At 30.7% G+C, this 18,639-nt stretch overlaps 1 long non-coding RNA gene and 1 pseudogene across 1 annotated transcript; one reads left to right on the top strand and one right to left on the bottom strand.

Annotated features, from left to right (window-relative positions):
* Positions 1–9,039: 9,039 nt before the first annotated feature.
* Positions 9,040–11,099, bottom strand: LOC132947631 (uncharacterized; annotated as a pseudogene).
* Positions 11,100–16,634: 5,535 nt separating this feature from the next.
* LOC132947845 (uncharacterized) lies at positions 16,635–17,499 on the top strand. Its single transcript, XR_009664943.1, has 3 exons — positions 16,635–16,720; positions 16,792–17,309; positions 17,406–17,499. It is a non-coding gene; the product is annotated as an uncharacterized LOC132947845 (long non-coding RNA).
* Positions 17,500–18,639: the final 1,140 nt, after the last annotated feature.

Genomic DNA, 18,639 nt, shown 5'->3' with positions numbered 1-18,639 from the left:
ACGTTGTTTGATACATAATGTATCCGTTGGTTCGAAAGTATAAATGAGATATGAAAATTAATATACCGTTGGATATATAATATGGACGAGGCATCATATAAGTTTTTATATATTATTACCTAGAAGATGTTGAAATACCGAGAATTGTATGTTACTCAGATAATGATACAATTTCATAATCCATTTAATGGATAAGTAAGAACCTTGTAAATATTTATTGTAAACCTTAATATTATTCTAATAATTGAAAATACTTTTTATACATCGTGTATTTTTGTTTCATATAAATTATTTAATTTCCTATAAATATTAGAATAATCTACCCCTGACATTGCGTAGGTGCTGATGCGGCGTGTTTGGCGAATGTTGATTGAGACGGCTGTGGTGTAACCTTATGTAGTATTATTACCAATAAATAAAAAACTTTGTATCGTGATGGGGGGGACGAGCAGTTAAATATAATATATCCAGGGAGAATCGTAGGATCCTATAGATATAAATACCATAGGTTAAGGGCAGATATGTAGATATCAGAATTTTAAATAATATATTTAAATTACAAGGATTCCATTTCAGTTATAATTATGGTTTATTGTCTACTAAACACTGACAAATAATAATACTCGCAAATATAATATTCCTAAGCTATGTTCTATTATACTATGTGACTGTATCCTAGTCATACATAGTCGTAGTGTGTATAGAGATCTGAGGTGTATAGTGAACTGCTTTACTAATCCATTGTGTGTGTTGGTCATAGCCCTTGCAATTATGTGTGTGTTTTAATATTAATATATCGATCAGCAGTTAATCGTATATAAGGTAGAGTTCGTATTATATACATAAGTGTTATGTAACATATAAGTATGTTATATTATTATATTTATAATTGTTACAACTTGTTTTTAAATATCGCGGTTGTTTTTATTTTACATAAAAATTATAATATTAGAATGAAAAGTAAGTATAAGCATATTTGTGTTTAATTCAAATATATTAGATTAAATGTTGTATTATTTCAAACATTAAAATAAATGCATGCAGTTGGTATATAAACGGTGAAGTCGAAATATGATGGTATAATTTTTGCATTTAGTGACCAAACTATGTACTCAATTGGTACTCAAACGTCTAAGACCCTCAGAGTCGATATCCTCTATTCTCCTTAGTAAGTATACCTAATAGTTACACAAATTCATAATATTGTGTGTCATAAATATATATATTTGTGTATGTTGTCGAGTAATCCTTTGAGCTGTATAAAATAGTTAGATCTATGTATTTTAATAGGAATTACAATTTTGTAGTAGTAATTGACGAGGGATGGCGGGGGTGAAAATACTTTTTAGGGTGGATGGATTGGAATATTTAAATGCATCTACGTAATTGCGACTATGTATTTTGTAAGTATGACTTTTGTGTCTTAATTTATTGATATGTACCTAAGCTGTATAATTTGTTTGGTTGTGTGTGTGCGTGTGTTTCTGATGTTGTATGTATGAATATAATATGTACATAAACTAAATATATATGAATACTGCATATACATATATTTTAATAATACTTTAATTTAATAATATGTTTGGGTGTTTGTGATACCTGATGAATGTGTGTATGTATGTATATAATATGCGACTATGTAAGTATCTAAATATGTATGAACTATCCTATGGGTATATGAGTGTATGTGTGTTGTGCTAGAGAAATGTGTGAATGAAACTCATCATCATCTGTAAACGATTAAACGATTGACCATATATACATAATATATATATTATAAATATTTCTGTATGTTGTCGGGGAGAGGAATGTGTGAATGCAAGCGAATGTACCTATATTTCGACGTGTATATTTTTAAAATAAATATTTTTACAAGTTTATGTGTGTGTGTGTGTGTTTATAATATGATACCACAGTATTATGTTTGTTCAGTGATAGGTAATAATTGTATTGATTAATGAATGTTGTACAGTGTACACTCGTCGCGTATATTTATTTAATGCTCTGCCAACGTGACGTGTCCGTCTTAAGCGTGACGAAACCACAATAATAATTGGTAAATATTTTATTATTGACCGCTGCAGCAGCCGTAATACGTTGTACTTGCAAACGGCCTTTTCGCGACAACATCATGTCGTTTTATTGTTATTATTCTATCGTCCTTGCATTATTTTTTAGCCTGGTAACTGATGCGTGACCACCACATTGCGTTGATGTTGCTTTTTGATTCAATAGGTATATGTCGGGTCCGCATGTGTCAAATCAATAGGTAAAAAATCGAAAATCTTACGGATTTGCATCTCCAAATATTGGTTTACTTATCACATATATTTTTCGAAATATAACCATACAAACGAGAGACAGTAGGTACTTGCCACTGCGCAATATAGCGCATAATATATAGGATGAACCGATAACAATTAGGAGATGCTATACAAAAATATTGTCGGTTTGATTTTCATATACCTAGGTATGTACAGCTGTATGTAGTCTAAACATATGGATCATTATCCTATGTATCCTATTAGATTTAGATGAGCAGAGACGCTGAGTAATTGTGTACTCGTGTAGCTCATAAATAACTTTTAAATTTACCGTTTCACCTGGGGCAAGTTTTGACCGTCGAAATCTCTGAAAATAAACCTAGTCAAGAGCATAGGCCAATTGTGGTACACCTTGGTCTACACTCTATACACCACGGTTGTAAGCAGTATGGTCATTGGTCACAGTCTACGGAATTATTATTATAGATATAATATATATTAATATTATGTTATTCTGTCGTATGGTTGAGAGCGATAATAGTTGGTATCATATGGTATACGAATAATCTTTAAAAACGCTATTTACTAACTAACACGATTAAAGACTGTCTATAAAAGATACTTACTATAGTAGATAACAACGTATTTGATTGCTCTATAAATAAACGAAAGGGCCATAAGGGATCAGACCCCCGAATCCCTCCCCTCCCTTGTATGCGCACCTAGAGTAGTTCCATAATGGATCAACATTTTATATGGTTCCCCCGTACCACCGGTGAAACACGATTGCGCTCATTTTACCGATCAACTACACTTAAAATATTTCTATACATTTATAATACAATAATTAACAACTTGTTCGAAATTTGATTTTTGTATGTATAGACAATTTAAATATAGGTAGGTACTCGAAAAACTATTTTGCTTAGGAAATTGAAATTCAAAACGTACGGTTGTCTTCCAAACAATTTTCAAAAAATAATAACGATAACAGATTAATTTGAAATAGAATTATTTTTTTATTTATAGTTGAATGGAAAGACTAAAAAAATTATAGCATTATTATTTTTTTTTAAACAATTGTATTATTTCCTTTTTTCATAATATTTGTAGTAGAAACAAACCAACATATAATACACCCTATCAAGCCCCCTAAATAGGTATCGGGTAGTAGATTAGTGGAAAAGTATTATAATTTAGGTAGCAACTAAAATATAAAATTTTATTGAATTTTGGAACATTTGAAAAACTGGCACTCTTAAGTCATAATTAGATTTAAAATCCATTTGCAATTTGTAATTAATAAAAATGTTCCTATGCCTACACAACATTAGTATAATATTATTAATAAAGTTTACTCGTTAACATATATATTATATACTTGTTTATAGAAATGATAGGTACATTGAGTAACACTCCAACACACCTTTGATTTTTCTGTTTATAGGAAAATTGTAATAATTTAGAATCGTTATTAATTGTTGTTTTGTTCCAACACGTCTTTTATCTTTTCGTTTATAGAAAAGTCACAATAATTCGAATTAATTACACTGATATAATGTAGACAAAAGGAAATTGATTATAAAAATTATATTTTGTATAAAAAATATAAATAGGTATGGATTTAAAAAATAAAGATAAAGAATATATAGATGACCATAACTGGGATCGATATTTATCGTATGATATTTAAAAAAAATACTATATTTTAAAAACCCTATGCATCATTTAAATTTCACTTACGAGGTTTTAGGAGTTTATAGGTACCTACTTATCAAAAAGTCCAACATTTACCGAAGAATAAAAAAGTATATTACGTGATGAAAATAACAAATATTAACGCTCATTTAACTATATTTTAGATAAACAAATTAAGGAAGATTCTATAAGGCATAATGTTGTTTCCGAATATGATGATTTAGAGATCGATATACTTTATAATTAATTCCATTATTAAATGCTAGTATTTATCCCCTTTTTTAGTTTGATAATAAATATAAATGTCTTAAACAAATATATTTTAGTGTTCTTTTTTGATTTATACATTCATATTATGTATGATATAACAGTGTAATAATATTAAAATAAATGTATGTAGAAATTAATATACATAGGTAGATCAAAAAAAATTGTATTATAATTACCTGTCTATGTGGTTTTTTTACTGGGGATATCCGTAAACATCGTGTGACGCAATAGTCTATCGAATGTTTTAGAGCAATTTAATTACCTAGTTATTAAATACGATCGACGACTGACGAGCATATTTTTTTTCACACTTGCCAACCGTTTACAGAAGACGTTGATCGCTGGTCGGTACTCTCCCTGAAATAACTACTTATTCGAAATTCGATTTGTGTATGTATATTGTATAGACGCAATATTTAAATATAAGTAGGTACTAGAAAAAATATTTTGCTTCGGAAAATGAAATTCAAAACGTATATGTTGTCTTTCAAACCATTTTTAAAAATAATAACGATACAAAATAGTAAAACTACGTACAAAAAAATAACTCTCACAAAGTCAAAAAAATATTTTCAGAAACGTTTATGCTTTATTAACGATATAAGTGTTTCTGTTCAAAAACCCCTCTGTATAATATGTTATATAACTGAAACGCATTGTGATAAACTCAATGACATTTAAGATATCGCTCACAAGTTGTGGACGATGGTGGTGGTGTTTGTGTGTGTGTGTGTGTGTGTGTGTGTGTGTGTATACTGTATAGTGTAATATACACACATTATTATGTATATCGAACGACGACGGGTCGGGCAAAAGCCGGCTGCCAACGGAATAATAATATTATTATGTTTGCGAGAACGATCGCAGTACCCTTCGAATCCGATGGGTCCTATACATACTCCTACTATAGCCGCACCACTCCCTCGCACACATCCAATAAACATATTGTACATAGCTTTCTTTTTTTATTTTGTTTTCCCGTAATGTCATAATAAAAACGAGGGGCCATGTCCACCCGACCGTTAGTTACCAGTAAATAGTTATACGATTGTTACGCGGTATTAATAAGTATATATTATTTTGTCCGCAGTTACGATTGTTTGTATACCTATATCACTATACTTATAGATTTTTTACGACGGTTATATTATATTATTCATTCTAGCCGATATTAAAAAAAAATAGGTACCAAAACATAAAGGTTACCAAATTTCATATAAATTGTTGTACATAATATAATGTAATATGCTTGGCCGCTTGGTACCTACTATCGTAGTACTAATAGTAGATAAGTGGCTGCCAAGATATTATAGATACAGGTCGCAGATACTTTATTTGATGTTGAAGTCGTGGTTGTTGAATAAATAAAAGACAGTTGTTGTTTATTGTGAATTTTATTATATTGTTCGATAATTTTCTAAGTACAAAATAATGTTGTACAGAGTGGCGTGAAGGTGCTTGCACTAATGGGTGGTAGTACACGTCTGAAAACAGGCCGATTCGGGCTCCCTTTTATATGAAGTTCCCCATACCCCTTGCCTATAGATACTGTATCTCGGCTCACGGATGTGGTTTGTGTGAATATCGTTCCAGCCCACGCCTTTTATGACTTCCAGTATAATTCTGTGTATTCGATTTGAGATAATCATTTTAATATTTTTTATATTGAATATCGTCACGTACAGCGTTGTACTAAAAATAATCATTCTATTGTGTCATATTTTTATATTTTGAACATTGTGGTATACAGAGCAATTATATTGTTCCGTGAGTTTCTTAAACAAGAAATAATAATGTGATATTATTTACTAAACAGAAAGAACCCTTATTTCCGTTTCTATTATCCGATATATGCCGAATTACAGTATCTAAATTATAGTATAGTATAATTATGTACCTGTGGGATTTGTTTTATTATTAAGTAGTAACTTGCTTACTACAATAATACGGAATTATGTATAGCTTAATGGGTTGTATTAAAATACGTTTAGGAACCGGGAATTTAGCACACTCAAGCTTATTCTTAACTTGTTTAATTTCTTTGCATGCGAGTGTGCCACGTGACGTTACGGAAGACCGCCTGTGTGATGAACCCGAACAGGCAGCGGAGGCCGCGCCTAAACGGCCTAAGCGTAAGATGGCATTTTGGAAAAGAACAAAGCGTCTTTTCAGACGCATGTTTTGTTGCGCCTAACCTAATGGTATGTCTTGTGATACACAGCGGAAGTTATGTTAAAAAATGTTAAAAATGTAATAATGTAATAATGTAAAAATGTAAAAATGTAAAAATGTAATAATGTAATAATGTAAAAATGTAAAAATGTAAAAATGTAATAATGTAATAATGTAAAAATGTAAAAATGTAATAATGTAATAATGTAAAAATGTAAAAATGTAAAAATGTAAAAATGTAATAATGTAATAATGTAATAATGTAAAAATGTAAAAATGTAAAAATGTTTACTAGTACATAAAATTGTTATTCCCAGGTCCCACTGCAAATGCAGTAATAATTATGATTTACACAAATAAACGTTTTTGTAACATTTGTTGCCTATTTAATTGGTTTTTATTTGATATTATTATATTATTTGTTATTAATTATTATTAACGAACAAATCAACACGCTTGTGGAAAATTAATTAATGCGGCTTGTGAAAATCGTGACTATATTGTACTGCAGGTATACTTTCGTTGTTTTTTTTTGTAATCAGTTTAAAGATCTGTTTTTATCGAATGATCGACAACCAATAGTGGCTGAAATCGTTCGGTGAAGTAAGAGCGCTTACTCTTGTTCTAGGTCAGGGTCAGCAATTAGTATCCAAGGGGCCCGGATGATTTTAGGAAAAGGGTCCAGAAAACATTTTTCACTAAGCAAGTTATTTATAAGCTGCTATATAGATGTATATAAAGAGAAAAATAATGAAAAAAAATTCAGCTCTAAAGTAAAATCGGGGCCGGAGCACGCAGTGATCACGCAGTTGACTGCGATTCACACGTTCCACAGTCATCCTTAAAACCTAACATAACCTTTCGATTCATAGCAAAGTGCAAACATATATGTAGTTCAACGCGATCACCATTTTCCCGTGCTGTCCTCCGATTGCGCCATCGGGTTTCCAACCAAGTCCCACTCCACCGGGAGTGAAGACCGCACAAGTCTCCTCTTGGAGAAGGGTAGTAGTATCACCTACTACCCACTTGTGATGATGAGCGTTGACAAAGACCCTGAGGTCGTTTCAATGAACACAATTAATACTGAAGAAGAAAATTAAAGTAAAAATATATTTTTAGCTATTCATTTATTCCCCCCGTGTGTGTGCCATGATTCAGCCTTAAGGCAGCCTATTTTACCGACCGCTGAAATGTCTGGATGGTAGCAAGGCCGTAATATACCGGACGAGGAGGGAGTCAAGAATAATAATATATTATACAGAGTGTCCCACTGAGATCTGACAAATGAAATAACTTTTGTTCTAATTAATATTTTAAAAAAATTTCTTTTAAATATAATTCATAGACTACTGCGCTACATTTTTAGTATACATTTTTTATTTTTTATTTTTTAATACTGAAAATAAAAAACTTAAAAACTAATAAAAAAAATTTCCAAAATATCCAAAATAGCCAATTTGTAAATCTGATTTTCAGAAAAATTTATATCGTAAAAACATTTATTTAAGTCAAGTGGCTGATTTTTTACCATTTTTTTAAATATCAATATTCTCGTTAAGTAATATATGATCTAGTTTATGTTAGAAACATTATAATTTCAAAAAATATAAATCATTTTGAAATTATTTTATATGAACATTTTGTAACATAATTTCAAAATGATTTATATTTTTTGAAATTATAATGTTTCTAACATAAACTAGATCATATATTACTTAACGAGAATATTGATATTTAAAAAAATCGTTTATTTTGTGATCATTGACCATTGTACAGATTTAAAAAAATTAAATTATCGTTACTTAATAATTTTTTTATAAAGAATAAATATCTAAACTGACATAATGTCAATAAAGAGCTATCATCTGGATCATTTGCAACTATAAGCTTAATTTAAAACTGAAATCTATGATCAGTATTTAAAAAACTTATTATACTCCCGGGAAATTCCCGAAACTATATTCCCGAAAATTTGCCATCACTAGCCATGACCATCTTACAAACCATAATATGACGTTTTATGTCTTGTATAATTATTAATTTATTTCTAATTCTTACGAAACGTTAAAAAATTAATTAAAAATGTATTTGTCTTAAGAAATCTTGTGCATAGTTCTATACGTGTTCAGTCTTCAGTGCATATTGTATTAGAAAATTACATTTTACACTACAGTATAATAACTAATAAACGCTTATTTTTTACTTTTGTAATGCTACAATATTATATTCCCAAAACTCGTGTTTCTCGTGTTTCAAAAATATCACCGAGGAAAAAAGTTTCCGACGAGAACAAACCCTGTGAGACGTCCTCTTATTAAAAAAATATATTATTATAGTTAAGTAAGAGTATATATAGAGCGGTCCTCACATCGTCGTTAGCAGCTGCATCGGCGACGGAGGAAGATGACTACGTACATGGTATAATAATACGAACAATTTACTTCCCGGGGGCGAATTTAATTCTCCCCTCCTCACCCCCCTACCGCCCTGCATCACCGCGGCGAGTACGGATTTCGTCAAATTTTTCTTAAGGTTATTATTATTATTATTTTTTTTTCGTTCCTCTCCGTATTCCGTCCGAACCGGCGTGCGCTTCCGCGGCAACGGCGTCGCTGGTGGGAGGTGGAAGGCGCTAGTCGCGGCACAGCGTCCGCGAGTGTACTATTACTATGCGCTGCCAGAGTGGGTTAATACGAAAAATCGGTTTCGGGAACGTCTGTGTAATTGTAGCTGGTGATGTTTGTGGTACTGGGAAAGATGTAATATTAGTATCACGAGTTGGCAATGTGTATGGCAGTGAAGAAGAATGTATGTTTTTCGGATAACTTTGTAGATTATAATTATAATTGTAAGTTGATGGATCAGAATAATTGTTGTAGTTATTTTGATAAGGTGATGTTAGTTGTTGATTAAAATATCCATAATCTGCTTTAAATAATATATTTGACATTTCATATTGCACAATACTTCTTACTTGTTGGTTGTATGTTTCTAATTTCTTTCCAACAAACTGTCCAAATGATTGACTTTCAGTATTTCCAGCTGAGGCCGATGCTGCCGATTCCAGAATTTTAAACGCTTTATCTAATTTACTATTATCTTCGTTGATAATTTTCCTTTTTTTAGATGTCAGTGTTGATGTACCTTGATTTTCTGAAGTAATCTGTGGTTCCTCAGTATGAATTTGGTTACTTTCGCTTGGAGCATTTTCATCGGACATCTAAAATAAAGTATGGGGATTGTAAATAATGTACATAAGAAGAAATAAAAATGCATATGTAAATGTAACCTCTTTGTTCTAAACCAATCATATAGTTCAAACTGGGAAAAAAATACTAATAATATAGGTAGGCACCTACCGTATTATGATAATGATACCACAAAAATATTATTATGATTGATTTAACATGGAGGATAATTATGGATATAGGATAACATGGAGTGAATATTTTACCTACAAATCTTCATTCAGTATTGTATTATTTGCTATTGTCGACGCGAACTATAATTTCATATTCGTCGATGCAGGTTGCCAAGGAAGAATTTCGGATGGGAGGTGTATTTCAGGATTGTCAACTTAATAAAAAATTAAAATCTAATTCACTAGATTTACCATTATTAAAACCACTACCGGGCAGACGTAAAGAAATACCATTTTTTTTTATTGGAGATGGGGCATTTCCTTTAACAGACAACATAATGAAACCTTTTCCTGGCTTATTTTCTAAAGGCACGCCAGAACGAATATTTAACTATAGACTTTCTCGAGCCCGTCGGGTGGTGGAAAATGTTTTTGGTATTATCTGTATTTAGAGTTCTCCGAAAGCCACTGTTGTTGAACCCAGAAAAATCAGAACTAATTGTTATGACCATAGCACACCTTCATAATTTTTTAAGACGCAATAATACCTCAGCTGCTGTTTATACCCCCCAATGGAATATTCGACTTTGAAGTAAATTGAAACTTTATTGAAGGAACATGGCGGGAGACCAACAATGAAGAAATATCATCCCTCAGATCAATAAGAAGAGTACCACGTAAATTTACAACAAATGCGATGCAAATACGAGAATAAGTAATGCAATACTGTATTAATGAAGGGAATGTTATTTGGCAAGAAGAATATGCATAATCTAAATATTTAAAAAAAAATTAATTATTTGTTATTTTTATAGGTTTGGTTTTATATTTTACTAATTTTTACTGAAAATAAACATGAAATAAAAATATTTCAATATTTTTTAAATTATTTATATCTGTATAATAACTTCTAAATTTACCGTGCATCTTCTCAGACGAGGATTATCTTTGTCCATTAAAAACTCGAGGCTTTCAAATGCGAACCATGATGACACATACACGTCTTGAGTACCTGAGTGAACAAATTTAATCTTTAACCATTAAATAATTTAGTTTAGGTAATATTGACTTACCTGAACTGGTTCCTACACTTTTCCTTATTTTCATTTTTTCTCTTCTATGTGCGGCTTGTATCGACACCATTTTATTTCTACACTCATCCGGCGTGATAGCAGTTGAAATGTGATCGGAAAATTCACTTGCTATTCCATTCCAAGCTTCATTTTTAAAATCTTATTATAATGATTTTTGTTTGTAGGATCCCATATAATTTCCTTACTACGATATATTTCTATAAGTTTTAATACATTTTCATTTGTCCAGTGAGCCATCGTGACAAAATGTATAAGTAAACGAAAACAAACGACTATATAGTGTGTGATCGGAGGTTAATCGGCAACTAAATGTATATTGTAAAATGGTAAAATAAAATGTACGCTGTGATTTTGTATATAAATATATTGATTTACATTATAATAATAATATCATATGACAAGTCCAGTTATAAATAGTTATTTCGACAATCGATAGGCATAGCTGCATATAAGCATCCTTTATTAATTGTTGATACGAAATAAGTTCTCTCTCGAACTTCGTTTAAGTACATACGATGTACTATAATATAATAATATAAATAATATAGTATATTATTATTCGTATGATGTTACACGGTTATGTTCGTCATATCGTCCATACATGTTGTAACGTAAACGCGTATCACCCTTTGATGTTTCGCCAAAATACCGACAATCGGCGGATCGGCGGTTTGTTACAGAAGTATATGGTACAAGTTCGACGATTTGTTACACGCATATGACACACGAACACTGTTACATGTTACAAGTTCGCCGTTTTGTTACGCTAGTGTGTACGCGGCTTAACAGAACTGCAATCCGCGTGGCACCGATGGTACGTAAACACCGACTGTATACACGATATTATATTATTTTATAATAGCATAATAATAATATACGACGCACGAGCCGCGACGTCGGTCCGAGGTTTCGTATTCACCTCCGTTTCGTGTGCGAATTTTCCTCGGTCGTTGTTTCCCGCCGGAATTTGGACGGAAAGATTTATTGCGTCTCACTTTCAAACTATCAATCGTCGATATTTAACATTGTTTAATATTTATAATATGATATAGTTATTTACAATATACGCGGTCACGTCGTAAATCTTTCTAAAATACACGTCGAGCAAATAATATACAGTATAAAATTATTATTGTTATCACTGACGTTTTAATATCGATTTATACAACGGACAGTTCTCGATCATCCCCCCTGTACGCACGCCTATATACACCATACATAATTATATAATAGTATACAATGTGCCCAAGATGGAGTAAGGTCAAATTGCAATTATTTTTGGCGAATTGCGATCGGCTCAAAAAAGGTTAGGTTTAACTTCAAATTGAAGACCTGAGAGCAACAGCTTGACATCTCCAATTAATACAATTTTTCAGGAGGCACTTAAAAATGTTTTAAAAAATAACAAAAAATATATTTAAATCCAGCTTCAATTCGTATAAGCCCCCAGTGAAATATTGTTAAAATCAAATTTGTATGAACTCAATATCAAATAATAAAACTTGAAGATCTCTTGTTGTTGCACTAGAAATAATTATAAAACAAATAATATAGGTATACATATACTCGTAATAAATAAATAATTTTATTTACCACCAATATCATATCCATTTATATGATATATTTGTATTTAACAAGCGGATTTGTTTGGTTGTTGCACCAAACGATGTTGTTTTTAGATTCAGAGTAGAGCGATGAATGCAGTGCCGCAACAATAGGGTAAGCAAGGTATGCATTGCATTCCCTTGCTAGATTTTATGTTTAAATGAGGGGCCCATCAACAAGAAAAAAAAATTAAATAAGTTATTATTCGAAAAAAAAATGGAAAATATACCTTCTATAATATATTGATATTATTTTAGATATGTTTTATTATTTTGATATTATTCGAAAAACAAAAAATCAAACAATTAAATAATTGACATTTTTAGATTCTAGCGAAGCGATGAATGTATTGATTTTACAATGATGTGTGTTTTTTTTTTATTTTTGTGTCTGTCATCACCTTTTAGGACAGTAAAAGTGCTTGGATTTTCTTCAACAGTAACTTTTCTGACAGGAAAGTGAATCTAGTTGGTACTTTGGGGGGTCAAAAGTAAAAATTTCCCAGTAGTTTTCAAAAGCGACGTGAAAAACAAAAGAAAAATTAAGGAAAAACGGGAATTTTTACGCAAGATCTGTTTTCGAGAAAATCGATTTTGGTTTTTGGTGTAACTCTAAAACAAATGACCGTAGAGACATGAAATTTTGACTGAATGTTTATATTAGCATTTTCTATACACCATAAAATCTTGACTCTTTTTGAGCTGCTTACGGACATTGTCATTTTCAATTTTTTTAGTTTTTTTTTTCTATAAATATCAATAAAATTTTATCTGTTAAGTAAAAAAGCTTGAAAATTTAATAGAAGGCTCCTAGGTTATTGTTTCAAAGGCAGATGAAAAAAATTAAAAATCCTTAGTCACAGTTTTTATTTATAAGCATTTAAAGTTCAAATGTTCACAAAATACGGAAAACTCACGAAAATTAGCAAATTATTTTGAGTAGGTCCATTTCAATGGCCCCCCCACTTTCGAAATTTGAACTTCTGACCACGCCAAACGTTTGTGCAGAAATGTGCACCAAGTCCAATCGTTTGAGCACAAAAACTCCCAGTGCTATCCAAAAAACAAAGTGGGGGGGGCCATTGAAACGAGACACCCTCTTTTTGGAAAATTGAAATTTTTAATGTGCCAAAGGTTTGTGCATCGTTTGTGCAGAAATGTGCACCAGGTCCTGACATTTGTGCACAAAAACTCCCAGCGCTATCCAAAAAATAAAGTGGGGGGGCCATTGAAACGATACAACCCCTTTTTGGAAAATTGAAATTTTTATTGTGCCAAACGTTTATGCATCGTTTGTGCAGAAATGTGCACCAGGTCCCGACGTTTTTGCACAAAAACTCCCAGCGCTATCCAAAAAACAGGCTGCATGTTACTTGCGTCCCAAAAAAAAATATTTTTTTCAGGTAGTAAATTTGACCGGTAAGTTGCGTCCCGTTTTGGGGGACGCAAGTCAGCCATATTATTATCATCGATATTATCTTCAAAAATCATTAAAATCGATAGTATCGTGTCACTAAAATCGATAGTTCATAAATTGTACTGTATACATGTATACGATGTATACATGTGTGTGAGTGCGTGCGTTACTTACTTACAATATAGATACAATTTATCTATGATAGGTACTTTATGATAGTATATTATATTAATAACTTATGTGGGTATTATTTTATGTGAAGAAGGTATGGGAACATGTATACATAATACATCTTGTTCGTTGTTAGATTCGATAAGATATAGCAATTACGTCGATAATCTTTTGTATTTTACTCATATTATATTTTCACATTTTACTTTTATTCAGTATGATTCGATCGATTCGTCTTATTAGACCAATAGTTGTGCAATTACCTCTCAAATTAAAAAAAAAAAAAAAAAAGTTTATTTAATAAAATACGAATTTTTAAGCTATGGAAGAAATGTGTAGTTCTAAATTGGTCACGAATAATGGTTTTAAAATAATTGATGGTTACAAGTTCGGGTATCATAAGATGTTAAGCAATAACAATTTTCGATGGAAGTGTACGAATAAAAAATGCAAAAGCTATATGAAAGTAGACGTTCATCAAAATGTAATAAGTAATCCTACCTCACATACGCCTTATCATGCTCCAGACGACATCACTCGCCTCAATCGACAAAAATTAAGTAATTCTGCAAAACGAAAAAGCCTATCGGATCTTAGCACAAGACCATCGAAAATTATTTGTGCAGAACTTAGTGCTGGTGATGCTATTCAATGTACAGTTAATGATATAAATTTAGTTCGGAAAAACATTTATAACGCTCGTAGATCGATCCTACCAAAAATTCCGATGAATATAGAAGATGTACACAACGTATTACAAGAGCACCCTGTACTTACAGCTGAAAATGAAAATTTTCTCCTAGTCAATGACCGGGAAAATAATATCATATTATTTTCTTGTGATAAAAATATTAGTGTGTTGATAATATTGAAAACAATTTACGTCGATGGCACGTTTCAATACTGTGCAAAACATTTTTTACAAATGTTCACAATTCATGGACTCATTAATGATCATTATATACCATTAGTATTTTTTTTACTTCCCGATAAAGAAACTCAAACATATATTGAAGCATTTACGCACCTAAGGGAAGAGTGTGCAAAGCGAGGGTTTATATTTTCACCAGACACTGTATTTGCTGACTTAAAAATTTCAATACATACTACAATTCAAAAAATTTGGACAGAATCTAAAGTTAAAGGATGTCGCTTTCACTTGGCCCAATCCTGGTAAGACTTAATACTATAAATTAGTATCACATGAAATTAGTAATAATAAATAAAATTCTACTTTAATAATTAATTAATACGTAATTTCTATAGGTGGCGAAAAATTCAAGCTATTGGTTTAACTAATGATTTCAGAACTTCTACAGAAATCGGTAAATTTTTAAAGAGCTTTTTTGGACTACCTTTTTTACCTCCTGAAATGGTGAGTGATGTGTTTGTGTTTGAGCTTATGGCCATTATTCCGACTGGTTGTGAAGAATTTACAGACTATATATTAGATAACTATATTTCTGAAAATTCTAAATTCCCTCCTCATGTTTGGTCTGAATGTTCAAATAGTATAAAAAGAACAACAAATGCATGTGAAGCTTTTCACTCGAAATTTAATTCATATTTTTACTCTAGTCATCCACATATTTTTCAATTCATTGAATTCTTAAAATCATTCCAGATTAATACATATGTCTTAATTAATAGCGTTAATACTAAAAAGAAAGATTATAGAAAAAAAAAACATTTAAAATTAGATTACTTAAATAAACAAATTGAAAGTTTTAAAAAAAACGATATTTCACCATTAAATGTTATAACTAACGTTTCATTTAAATTTCAACCAATATAATAATTCATAACATATGATTTTTTTATTATTTTTTATTATATTATACTATATTTATTATGACAAAATGTATAACATGAATTTTTATATTATTGTTATTGCAATTGAATTGAACTGATAATTTATTATAACCATTTTTATTTGTATTAAATTTGTATCATCAATGTACATTTTTATATCGATTATATTAGGTATATCGGTCATAGAAAAAGGTATACCGGGACGCAAATACGCTATGACCTTTTTGAATCTTTTTTTTGCGGGACGCAACTCACCTACTGATAATAATTTCGGACGCAAGTAGTATGGTCCCAAAAAACAAAGTGAGGGGTATTAAAACGATGGTCCCCCTTTTTTGAAATTTTAAATATTTGTCATATTAATAAATGTTGTTTACGTAGGTACCTAATAGGTTTAATAGAATTTGACTATTGCCATGTAAACGTATGACAAATAAAATCTTCAAATATTTTTAATTTATCAAGAAAGCATTATCTTGTTCTAATGTTTTTGATTTCAAAATTGTATGAATAAATACAGTTTTTTCTTTATGCATTTCTTTACTTTATATTTTATATTATATTTTGTTGATGAAAATGTGTTTATGGACAGGTACCTCAACTCGACGTCTGTATGTCCGGTCCAATAATGTAAGTTATAAGTCATTGTGTATATTTTAATACAATAAAAGCATAGTAAAAAAATAATTAATAGACTATATTAATATAGTACCTACTTAATTAATTTAATATACCTAACCGTACCTGTATACATATAAAAATATTATAATAATATATTATTTATGTTTGAATTCATTAGAACAATGGCGTATCAGACGTCGCTCCCAAACCGGTCGACATCCATCTGCATAACTGTGAGTTGAAAACGTCTATATTTAAAAATTGTTATAGTATAATATTTATCTAATAAATTAATTTTCTTTAGCATTCCGCAAGAATGAGCGGTATAGTTTGAAAACTTACCAAAGTTATCTGGTGGATGTCGATACGTTGGTGAGCAGCCGTCGCACATAGGTCTGATGTACCTATGGAAAGTTATTATTGGATCGGTCATAATATTACGTTGAGAAGTTATCTGTCCATAAACTTATTTTCAGATTTGTAGGCCAATTCCGTTGCCATTTTTTAATCATTCTTTGTTTTTATTAAGGTTGAGGTGTAACAGCATTTTAGGGGCTATTGTAATTCCCACTTCCAGGACTTTATCATACATACAGCCGACAGCCCGATGACCTACATTTTTGTGTATTCTGGTCTACCCTATGATGGCCGCGAAGTAACGATCACGTCACCGTTTATCAGATTGCCCAGTTTCAAAGAGTCTCCAACAATTTCATCAGATAGGTACGCCATAAACCGTGGCCTAGCGCTGGGCCAGCATCATTTTGTCCGGATCAATATCTACAAAAATGACGTCCCAATTATTAGAAGCTAATAATATAGGTACTTAATATTTATTGTAATATAATATAATATTAAACTCATTATACCCAGTTATTACGATTAAGTAGAAATAATATTTTTCAAATAATATTACAGTGTCTTTGTCGAACAGTCAGCTGTACGAAGTTTCCGCTGTGCCACAAAACGGGTCGACGCCGGTCGCTGAACATGGGAATTCCTCAAGTCCACCCAGCATCGTATTGATGAATCAACAATACATCTTACATCTTACATCTATTATTGCAATCTTATAATTATTCACCTGAATGCATGTAATCCTGAATGTACAGTTAATTTATTACTACCCATCTACAAAGTCAATACTGTATTAATAAAAGTATTTATTGTTAAAATAAAATTGAGTTCTATATTATTTGTAGGTACTTAAAAATGATTTGGGTATAAAGGAAACATATTTTAATCATACAAAATTAGATAAACTAAAAGATAAAAATAATAAGTAAATACGTCGTGTTAAAAATAGTTTTTAATTAATATAGGTAGGACAGGTACCTATTATGTAGGTAGGTACTTATCCAAAACTCGTTTATCAGGAATTAAATAAAAAGGGAGGTCAATTAAAAAAAGGTGGGTAAGCGGATGTCACTCTGCTGTACAGTAGGTTACAAGTGGGTCACTGTAATGGATGGTGTTAAATTTGAATTCAATGATATAATATCATTGTATAAGAAAAAAGATTCTGAGCGAAAACGGTCCGTCAGCCTATGATATTACCAAGTATATTATTTTGATGATATTATAGTAATATAGTGAATAAAGTAATTTATATATAACCTATTTACGTGGAACCTTGTTTTAAATTTTTAATCCTTAGCTACAAAAGTTGAATATTTTATAAATTTTTAACTACAAAATAATTATTAAATTATAAATTTGATAAATGTTGTCAAAATTTGAACTTTAAATGCTTATAAATAAAAATTGAGCCAATGTATTTTTAATATTTTTTAACTGCTATTAGAACGATATATCAGAAGTCTTATATTAAATTTTCACGCTTTTTTACCCAACAAATAAAATTTTATTGATATTTATATAAAAAAAACTAAAATAATTGAAAACTGACTATGTCCGTAAACAGCTCAAAATAAGTCAAAATATTAGGAAAATGTTATGGTGTATAGAAAATGCTAATATAAGCATTCAGTCAAAATTTAATGTACCTACGGTCATTTGTTTTAGAGTTGCACCAAAAACCAAAATCGATTTTCTCGAAAACGGACTTTGCGTAAAAAAATCCCGTTTTTCCTTTGTTTTTCACGTCGCTTTTAAAAACTACTGGGAAAATTTTACTTTTGACCCCCCATAG

This window comes from Metopolophium dirhodum, chromosome 6, assembly GCF_019925205.1.
Source record: "Metopolophium dirhodum isolate CAU chromosome 6, ASM1992520v1, whole genome shotgun sequence".
Taxonomy (NCBI): Eukaryota; Metazoa; Arthropoda; class Insecta; order Hemiptera; family Aphididae; genus Metopolophium; species Metopolophium dirhodum.
The sequence above is the reverse complement of the archived record's forward strand: the minus strand, read 5'-3'. Positions and strand labels throughout refer to the sequence as shown.